The sequence below is a fragment of the Vicugna pacos genome, chromosome 16 (assembly GCF_048564905.1).
Source record: "Vicugna pacos chromosome 16, VicPac4, whole genome shotgun sequence".
Taxonomy (NCBI): Eukaryota; Metazoa; Chordata; class Mammalia; order Artiodactyla; family Camelidae; genus Vicugna; species Vicugna pacos.
The window spans coordinates 59,671,490-59,680,912 of record NC_133002.1 but is presented as its reverse complement, the minus strand read 5'-3'; the positions used below and the strand labels follow the sequence as shown (position 1 = coordinate 59,680,912).

Here is a 9,423-nt window from a genome sequence, read left to right as displayed (position 1 = left end):
TGGGTTCCGAGGCAGGGGGAGCAGCGTCCCAGGGACGGGCATGCGGCCATCCTGCTCCCTGTAGATGCTGAGCACAGAGCGGGCAGCACCTGACCTGATGCTGGGCGCTCTCACTTCTGCCACTCGGGGTTGGAGGGCCCCAGGGTGCTGGGCACAGGGGCTGGCCCTAACACTGTCCTTGGTCCAAGGCGAGGGGAGTCACTGGCCATCTGCCCCAGACCTTCAGTTACATTCTTGTGTAGATTTGCTGAGGGCCCCACTCCCACCCCAAATCCTTTTCTGAATCCCTGGCTCCACACTGACCACAGCTGGGGAGATGACTCTCAGGACAGCTGAGCATTCGGGGAGGGGAGGAGACACCTCAGGGAGAAGGAGGTGGTGACCTCTGCAGAAGGAGGCGAGGGGAGGGATGTCCAGTCCCCGGGCTCCAGCCACAGCGAGACAGATTTCCCTGGGAGCCTGACAGGGGTTGCTCAGCCCCTTATTTCTGAGCCTGGACCCATCTCCCCCCACTTCCCCTCCCCCACAAGCCTAGCCCTGCTCTGCCCCACCGGAGGGAAGGAGGGGTAACCCAGCAGGGTCGCCTGGAATCAACTAAGTAATGGGAAAAGAACCCTGTTTCATCGGAGAGACTTGGCTGCCGAGAACATTCTCTTGAAGGTTTTCTTTTCTTCAGCAGCTGCTTCCCAGGGGCGGGGAGTGATGCTGTTTGCTCTGCAGCCTACGGCCTGTGACTCAGAGGCCGAGGCACCCGGGAGGCAGAGGGCGGAAGACCCAGATGTGGGACGAGTAGTGGGTGAACGTGGACCCCGTGTGCGGGAGGACGGGGTGGGAGCACGGATGTGCCAGAATCAGTGGTGACGTGGACGGAACGCTCCTCTGAGCCTGGCACCGGGCTGAGGGTTTGCAGGCTGGAGCACCCTTGTCCCCGTCACGTCACCCTCGCGGGGCGGCTCCTAATGCCCCCGTGTCTCTGATTTCCAAGTCCCATCTCCTCAAGGTCATGAGATGCTGACTGTCGGCCCCAGGGTCTGTCCTAGAAGCAAATGAAGGCCAGCCTCACAGAACGTGGGCGACTGTGCAGGGCAGTCCCAGCACAGGGCTGGCAGGTGGGTGGTGATGGGGCCTAGAGGACCGCTGGGGCATCAGAAGGCACGGGGTGAGAACAGGTCCGTCTTGCTCATCGTGGGTGAGCCTGGTGCCCTGAGGATCTCCCCGGCAGCCTGCTCTCCAGCTGGTGCAAGGCTCGGAGGGACCAGAGACAGCGGGCACGTCCGGGCGTGTGTCGGGGCGGCTCTCACCGCCTCCTGAGGGCGGCTGTGAGCAGGTGGGAGTGGGACACAAAAGACCATAAGTAAGAATGGGGATCTCAAGAGACCTCAACCTTTCACAAGATAATGCCCCAAACAGCAGAGCAGAGGAAGGAAAGGCTCAAAGAAACGGTGCAGAAGTTTTCTTAATGACTGTGGTGTCTGCCCTGAAGCCGACGCGGACAGCTCTGCGCCCTCCTCCCGTCCGGACCCCTCCTCTTTCCAACCTTCTGCAGCTGGCGCAAGGCAGGGCCCGTTCCGGCCCCTCCGCCCCGGCTGGTACCCCGGCCTGAGTCCAAAGAGCAGAAAGGCCACGCAGTGTTCTCTCTCCTTCATGGCCCTCAGAAGCTGTGAGTCATGCAGCTTGTATTTTTAGCAACACACAGGGATCTGCGGCATGAAGAAGAATTGGAGGGACACTAGCAAGATGAACATAACAAAGGCAGTTAGTTTGGATCTAACGCAGAGGGCGGGGCTGGAGTGGCAGTGTTCCTTGATCCAGGGAAGGGAAGAGACTGAAGGGCTGGTGCGGAGGGCTGGCGGTGGCCCCGGGATGAACGCGCCCCAAGGCTTTCCCTGGCAGCAAATTGGAGCCGCCTCTCCAGGCAGGTGGTGGCCACGGTCCTGGAGCCCTGGGCATCGTGGGTGTTGGCCTGGCTCAGGGCAGGTCTGTTCTACCTGGAAAGGGCAGAGAGTAGATTCCTTCCTGTTGGGGCTTCAAGCCCCCAGACGAGCTGCGCGGCCTCCAGGGAGTCCCTCTCACTCTGGTCGTACATTTTTTCACTTCATCACCCATGGAGAGCTTGACTCGTCCAGGCACCTCGCTGAGCACATGACATGATCTCTTTGGGTTTGTCCCTCAGAACAGCCCTGGGATGTAGCCACTAAAATGATCCCATTTTACAGATGTATAAACTGAAGACCAGAGAGATTTGGGTCTGACCTGCAAAGAGGGTAACCCTGAGAAGGGTAGCAATGTCCCAAGGGTTCCCTGAACGTCCCCTGGTCTCAGTGGCGGCCTCTGGGGAGTGACCCGCTAGCATCGCCGGAGGAAAGGAGGACTATTCGTAGATTCTGGAGCTTTCCTCTAAAATCTCTCCTTTTTTTTTTTTTTTTTTGTAGTAGATTCTTTCTGAACAAGGCAGAGATTTCTTTTGGGTCTACTTACATGATGCAAATCAGGTGAGAACCCAGAGATGCCTGCTCTCCCATCCTAGGTGTTAAGCCAGGCCTGACCCACCCTGGGGAGGGAACAGCAAATGAGAGAGCCCTGTGCCTCTGGCATTGCTGCTTCACCCTGTATCAGTTTCCTGTGGCTGCTGTGACAAATTAGCACTAGCTTGGTGGCTTTAAAACAACAGAAATGTGTTCTCTCGTGGTTCTGTTGTCTGACTGGGCTGTGCTTCCTCTTGGGGGCACAAGGGGGACCATCCTCCCTGCCCCTTCCAGCATCCGGTGACTCTTCTTTGGCTTGTGGCCGCATCACTCCAATTTCTGCCTCCGTGGTCACCTGGCCTCCTCTACTGTCTCTCCCATCACCCTCTGATAAGGATAATTGCGATTGGATTTGGGTCCCACGGATTAAATAAGATGATCTCATCTTAAGAGCCTCAACTGCATCACATCTGCAAACACCCTTTTTCCAAATAAGGCCACATTCCCAGGGGTCCCATGGCTTAGGACATGGACATCTTTTTTGGGGGACCACCATTCATCCCAACACATACTCCCTGCTGGAAATGTGCTGGGTCCCCACAGGGAAAAATTTGGGTCTATTGACCTCGGCACCCAAGATCCTCTTCGGTCTGGTTCCTCATCCCCCATTCTCATCACCTATTGTAACTTACGAAACACGGATGGGAGACAGACCATCTCCATCACCATTGCCATATTTGCCATCGTAATTGTTCAGGGCCTCTTCCCGGAGGCAGTCCTGTCCAAGAAGAGTCCTGATGTGGATGATACAAACCACCCTTTATGTGTCTGCTCTGACTCTGGCCCCTCGGACAGCTGATCTAACGTTTCGGGGCCTCAGTTTCCCCCTACAGCCATCTGACAATCTATGTAACAAAGTGGCCAAGCCTCACGCACATCTGCTTGTCTTACAGGATTGTAGGGAGGAAGAAATGAAGATGGGGCAGCACTCTGGTAAACTCAAAAGCAGGATGCGAATGAGGCGCATAACAATCCTCTTCCCCTGGGGTGTGGCCACCCGGATGCTGGGTGGGCCTGGGTGGGTTCCTGAGATGAACTTGTCTTTCATAACAGATCAGCTCCCTTTGGCCCTGGAAAGAAAAAATCAGGAGATTTCTGAGGGTTGGATCCTGTAGACAGGTGGCTCCTTCTAACCCCGACTTTTGTCACCTCGGAGCTGTTTCAGCCTCTCTGGCTGCCTCGTGCTCTTGGGAAGCCCCCAGCACGGGCAGAAGGGGAGCGGCCCTTGTGCGAAGATGCCCTACCTCATATATCAGCGGCATCTGAGCCAGGCCGGACCCCTGCAGCCAGCCTTCGCCTCAGGTCGAGACCACCCGGAGAGGATGTCTCTGGCACCGGAGACTCTCCTGGTTACTCTCAAACCACCAATTCAAAATTCATTCAGTCTGTTATTCGATGGTATTGTGTATTCTTTTTGTGTATGTGATTTTTTTTTAAAAAAATTGAAGTATAGTCAGTTTACAGTGTTGCTGCCCATTTTCAGTCCCCTCTGATTTGATCACATTAGCTCTTCTCAAATACTGCTTGTGCACCTGTCACCGTCCCGGCTCCCAGAGGCAGAGTCCTCAGCTCTGGGATCTGCCCGGCCAGCTTCCCGGAGGCCACTCTCCTCCCCCACCTGGGGCCCGCTTCTCCCCAGCCAGCCAGCTCACTCCTCTGGGGACACTTCCGTCCGGCCAGGACCAAGGCTGCGCCACATCTGATGTCCCCTCTCCAGGCGCAGCGCAGCCCACTTACCCTCCTCTGCGGCGCTCCCCAGCGGCCCCAGGTCGTTTCCTTGGCTCCTGGAGACCGGCCATCTCGTCACACTTGCCGCGAATCTGCCTTTTACAGGGAACATGCTGTTCTCTGCTACTTTGAAAAACATCGTACAGGGTTATCTGGGCTGTGGGACGGTGAAGAATATTTGATTTCTCCCTTTTACTTGTTACTATTAAAGGAAGTTGGATCTATGTTTAATCCTTTAAATTTTTTCCAGCATTTCATCATGAAGATTTTCAAATGAACCCACTTACAGGAGTTTATCCTCTCAACTCAATGGCTCTTCCCACCAGGCAGGGATGTTGTTCTCCATGTGGTCAGGTGCACCCGCCGGGGAGTGTGTTTGGGATGACGATGCTGGGTGTCACCACGGATCCTCTCTGTTATAAGGAGAGCTGCCTTTCTCCCTCGGGGCCCACCATGAGGACAGACACAGAACATTTATGGAGCACCTACTATTATGCAGTGGATTATGCCGGGTGTAGACCAATCTCAGCCCTCAAAGGGTCCTCAGACCTGGGAGGCCACCAGCCCTGTAACCAGACCCAAGGTGGGGTGCTCGACAGAAGAGCGGAGAGTGAAATGGAGAAGGGCAGTGGGGTTCCTCCGGAGCTGACATTTCAACCAGGTCATGGGAAGGAGTCTGCTACGCTGAGTAGGGGTAAGAAGACAGAACCTTCCAGGCTGAGGAAATGGAACCTCCAGGCTCTGTGTGGCTCAGGCAGGATGTAGGGTGCAGACGGGGGAAGGAGCTGGGAAGCTAGGTCAAGGTCACACGGTGAAGCACGTTGGGCAGCAGGCTAAGGGTTTTGCAGCAGGTGCACGCACGTGGAAATTGCTGGGGGCTCTGCAGGGAGACGGGGTCGTGGTGGGAAACGTCCCTGCGGGCAGCAGCCTAGCAGATGAGAAGAATGGAGGGGAGGCGGGGGGAGTTGTGGGAGCAGGGACCTATTAGGAGGCAACTGCAAAGGCTCAGGGAGAGTGGTGGGAGTCCTTCTCAGCAGTTGAGGTGAAGATGGGGAGAGGAGGGTCAGAAATACTCAAGAGACAGAATCCACAGTTGACGGGCGTGCCGACAGACGTGCGTGCGGGGACAGGCCTGAGGGTCCCCATCACTTCCGGAAGAGCATCTTTTCACCCCTGAGGTGATTTCAATCCAAATGGCCTCCCTGCCGCTCAGTGAAGCCAAAGTCTCAATTAGTGGGGCTGAGTCCCGCCTGCAGAGATGCTGGTCTCAAGGACCTTAGGAGGTGGGCCCTCGGAGAACTGGGGGCCAGGCGTCTGCATTTTTGCACATCAGGGAGAGAATCAGAACTTTCATGACGGCGGCTGGTTTCGTCCAAAGGAGTGTGAGGCTTCCTTGAGTCTTCCTTCCTTCACTCTCTCATTAACCCGGGGGGGGGGCCTTTCCCCTGACTCCCCACTCCCCATTTTAGCCTCCTCTTCTGTGTTGTTTTGTTTTTTTAAACCTCTGTGCCCGGCGCCCATTATGGAAAGTGCTGTTTACGTCCAGGGCCCCTTAAAAAAGGCAGCTAACAGCTCCCTGGCTGCGGTCCTCTCTTCTTGTTTCCCTGGCAACCGGAGGCAGGGAAAACAGAACCTGTCAGATGGAAAATGTCAGTTACAGCAGATCTGGGGAGAGGAAAGAAGGGGTGGGGCGGGAGGAGGGATGGGGAGGGGCGGGGGAGGGTGAGCTGGTGGGGTCGTGGGGGCTCGCCCCTTGCCCACCCCAGGCTGGTGCTCTGGCCCAGGCGAGCTAGCAGGCAGGGGGCTGCTACCCAGAGCAGGGGGCCTGGAGCCGTGGGGAGGAGAGGGGAGGGGACTGCCAAACAGGATTAGCAGGATGGTGCCGGAGGCAGCCATCCCCTGCTCAGCTGATTATCACATTGTTTCAGAGGTAATTTGGTCGGCTTTAGCACAGAGCCATGTGTCCTAGAAGCCCCTCCAGCCCCGCTGTTTGAAGCTCAGTCTGGGCAGCAGAAGGGGAGTTTCGGGGGAGGAAAAAGATATCAAATCTTGGCCATCCAAAGACTCCGGAATCTGCTCCCTCCGCCTGCCCTCCCGCCCTCCATATTGATCCCGGTCCCTTGCTTTGTGTCAATTGATCAGTGCTTCAGCTGAAGAGAGGAATTGCCCTTTAAAATGGTTGGGAAAGAGGTTCAGACGGAACGTTAATATTAATCAAAATGGGCCCCTCTTATAAGGACGGCAAGAGGCAGAAACAAAAGGAGGTTGGCTGAACAGCCTAGAATGTTACGACGGAGGGGAAGCAACCAGTTAATGGGGCTGGATGCCGGCGAGGTGTGTGGGGGCTCCTGAGAGCAGGGAGAGCTTGTGGCGCACGTGGGTGTGGGTGGTGGGCACGCGCTCTCCTGCTGTTGTCCTCAAATTCCTGGAGCCTCCCCAATCTCCTGATTTCCCAGGAGAAACTCTGCTGGCCACCCCCCTCCCCACCCTGCACCAGGGACTGGAGAGGGATGGGGAGATGAGCTCCGGCCCCCACTGTGTGACTGCGTTGCTATTCAGATGCTGTTTATTAAAATTAAAACAAAACAAAGACAAAACAGCCTGGGAGAGGGGAGGGGACTGGCTCTAAAGGAGGAGGTTGCCAGGACTTGGGGGCGGGAGGTGGGACAGGCCCTCTGGCTCCAGGAATGTGGCGTTTCCTCAGGCCCTAGCTTGGAACAGGTTCAAGGTAATCTAACCATACATATATACACGGATGCCATAAAACCCAGTCCCAGGTAAGCGTCTTTGCCGGGAAACAAACACACGCTTCCAAACATAAGACAAAAAAATGCAACAAGGCAACAATGAGAAAACCAGATTCTACTGACTCCCCCAACCCCCCCTAGACTTGCAGACCTCAGCATTTGCTTTCGAGATTTAAGCTTTGGGCATCAGTAGGAAATCAGTTCTTTGACGTCACTGTCATTTCTCCTTCAGTGTTTTCTGGTGGGGACCCTGCTCTTTCCTCCATCTCAGGGGACTCACCAAGGACCCCACATGGTGGACATCACGTGGTTGGGACACTCAGCGGTGAGTGTGGAGTGGGACCCAGTGGCCCCAGCTGCTGAGGGTGACGATGCAGTCCACTCGGTCCCTGCATGTCGCAGAGAAAACCATCCTGCCGGGGAGGTGTAAACCATCACTCCACGTGCCTCTCTTATAGACCACATGGACCTTCCTGTCAGGCTGGGGCGGACTTAAATTATGACATTTTTTCATCTTGATTGACAATTCCCTTCTCCTGGAAGTTGGGGAACAGCCCGGCTACAATTACATCGTGTACAATAAAGTGAGGGAAATAAAAACGGAGCCATTATTTTATGAATATGATCTGCAGCAGTTGGCTTAGGAGGTAATCTTGATTCCCACCGCTCCTGCGTTTTTTTATTTTATTGAGAGTTAACTCTCGATCATCCACATGTGAGCCAAGGAGGCGATTTTATCCCTGTAGCTGTTAGGTCTTATTATTTTATTTTTATTGGTTTGGGCTTGTCCCCAGGCTCCATTCTGAGTATGAAAAGGAGCCGTGATTTCTCACATGTTTCTCAAGTGCCCCTTTTGAATTATGTGCAGTAAATGTTTATAATCTCAGCATCGCTCCTCCCTTCTGCTGGGGTGGGTGGCTATTTTTTTAATTGTGGTAAAATATGCGTTCCATAAAAGTCCGCACTTAAACTGTGTTAAATACAATTCAGTGGCATTTGGTACGCTCACCTTGTTGTGCAACCATCACCACTATCTCATTCCAAAACATTTTTATCACCCCGAAAGGAGCCCCCACAACAAGCAGTTATGTAAGCAAATAGGCTGGCGGGGGGTGGTCCCTGGAGCAAGAGAATGGGGAATGGCTTTCTTGACAGAAGAGAAGCCATTCTGGGGGGCAGTGGTGGGTACAGCTCAGTGGTAGAGTGCATACTTAGCATGCACGAGGTCCTGGGTTCAATTCCTGGTACCTCCATTAAAAAATAAGTAAATAAAAAATAAGTAAACCTAAATATTTCCCCCATCAAAGAAAAATAAAATAAAAACAGTTGCTTAGTCAACATTAAAAAAAAAATAATGATTAAAAAAATGGGTAGCAGCAGTTTCTAATTGTCACCCTGTTTTTTTCTGGGGGTGGGGGAGAGCTTTGTCTTTTCAAGGAGGAAAATGAGCTGGAGACAACTGTGGAGGCAACTTGCTTTGGGCAGAATTTTCTTATTCTATGAACAGGGCTCAAAAAGGCGGGTGATACCAAAATCCCGGGCATTTATCTCACGAGGACAGCACCAAACTTCGACAGTGGTTTGGCTTGTCCTTCTGAAGTGCATCTTTCTGAGGCGGATCACAGATGATCAGGTTTCCCTGAGTCTCCCCACTCAAGTAGGGTGGGGAGGGCTGCTGGGTGCGATAATGCTGGTCTGGAAGCAAAAATTGGCTTTCGATAATCCGCAAAGTGGATAATCAGCCGTGGCAAATTGAGAGGTGGTCATGCCTATTTATACCACCCCGATGGGGACATTCACTGGGAGAAGAGGAGGCTTAGGGAGGAAAGGGCTGAAACGGGGACGGAGCAGGAGGGGCTCAGCTCAGTGGGGTCCCCAGCAACCCCTTCCAGAATGGGGAAGCTGCCAGCTGGAGCTGACACCTCTTCTCAGCCGCCTCTCACTCATAGACTCCATCCTTCCTTCAAGAGGCTTGATCCACCTCTTATGTCAAAAGCAGTATCCTTGGGACCTGAATTTAAATGCTCCCACCCTTTAAAGATGGAACATTTTTTAATAGGGCTCCCGGACTTCACACTCTAAGCAGGCTCCCCAAATCCATTTTCCCATCAGATTTTCTTCCCATGAGGACTCAGTTTACCAGGACAAAAGTTATGCAATCAAAGCTGAAGAAGAAATGAGTCTATCTCTGCCCGATTTTCTATGTCTACTCAATTTTGGTGGGGACAGGGGCTCAAAGGGGACCGAAGGAGGTGGAAAGAGGTTAGAGAGGCAGGAAAATCAAAGAACTGATCAGCAGTGCAGTCCCCCAGTGCACCATCTTCTTGCTCAAGCTGGCATATGCTCATGGGTACTGACCTTAGCTTGGGCAAACATGAAGAGGGTCAAGTTTCTGCGGTAAACAGCTCTGCCCTCCCTCCTCC

General features: G+C 53.9%; 1 long non-coding RNA gene across 2 annotated transcripts; it reads right to left on the bottom strand.

The window, feature by feature from the left end:
• Positions 1-1,631: 1,631 nt before the first annotated feature.
• Positions 1,632-5,827, bottom strand: LOC140686355 (uncharacterized). Of its 2 annotated transcripts, XR_012060107.1 has the most exons (4): positions 4,541-5,827; positions 4,263-4,376; positions 3,417-3,595; positions 1,632-1,988 (listed from the first exon to the last, which is right to left on the bottom strand). It is a non-coding gene; the product is annotated as an uncharacterized lncRNA (long non-coding RNA). The 2 variants fall into 2 exon arrangements; XR_012060106.1 differs by having other exon boundaries at positions 4,263-5,827.
• Between the last annotated feature and the right edge of the window lie 3,596 nt (positions 5,828-9,423).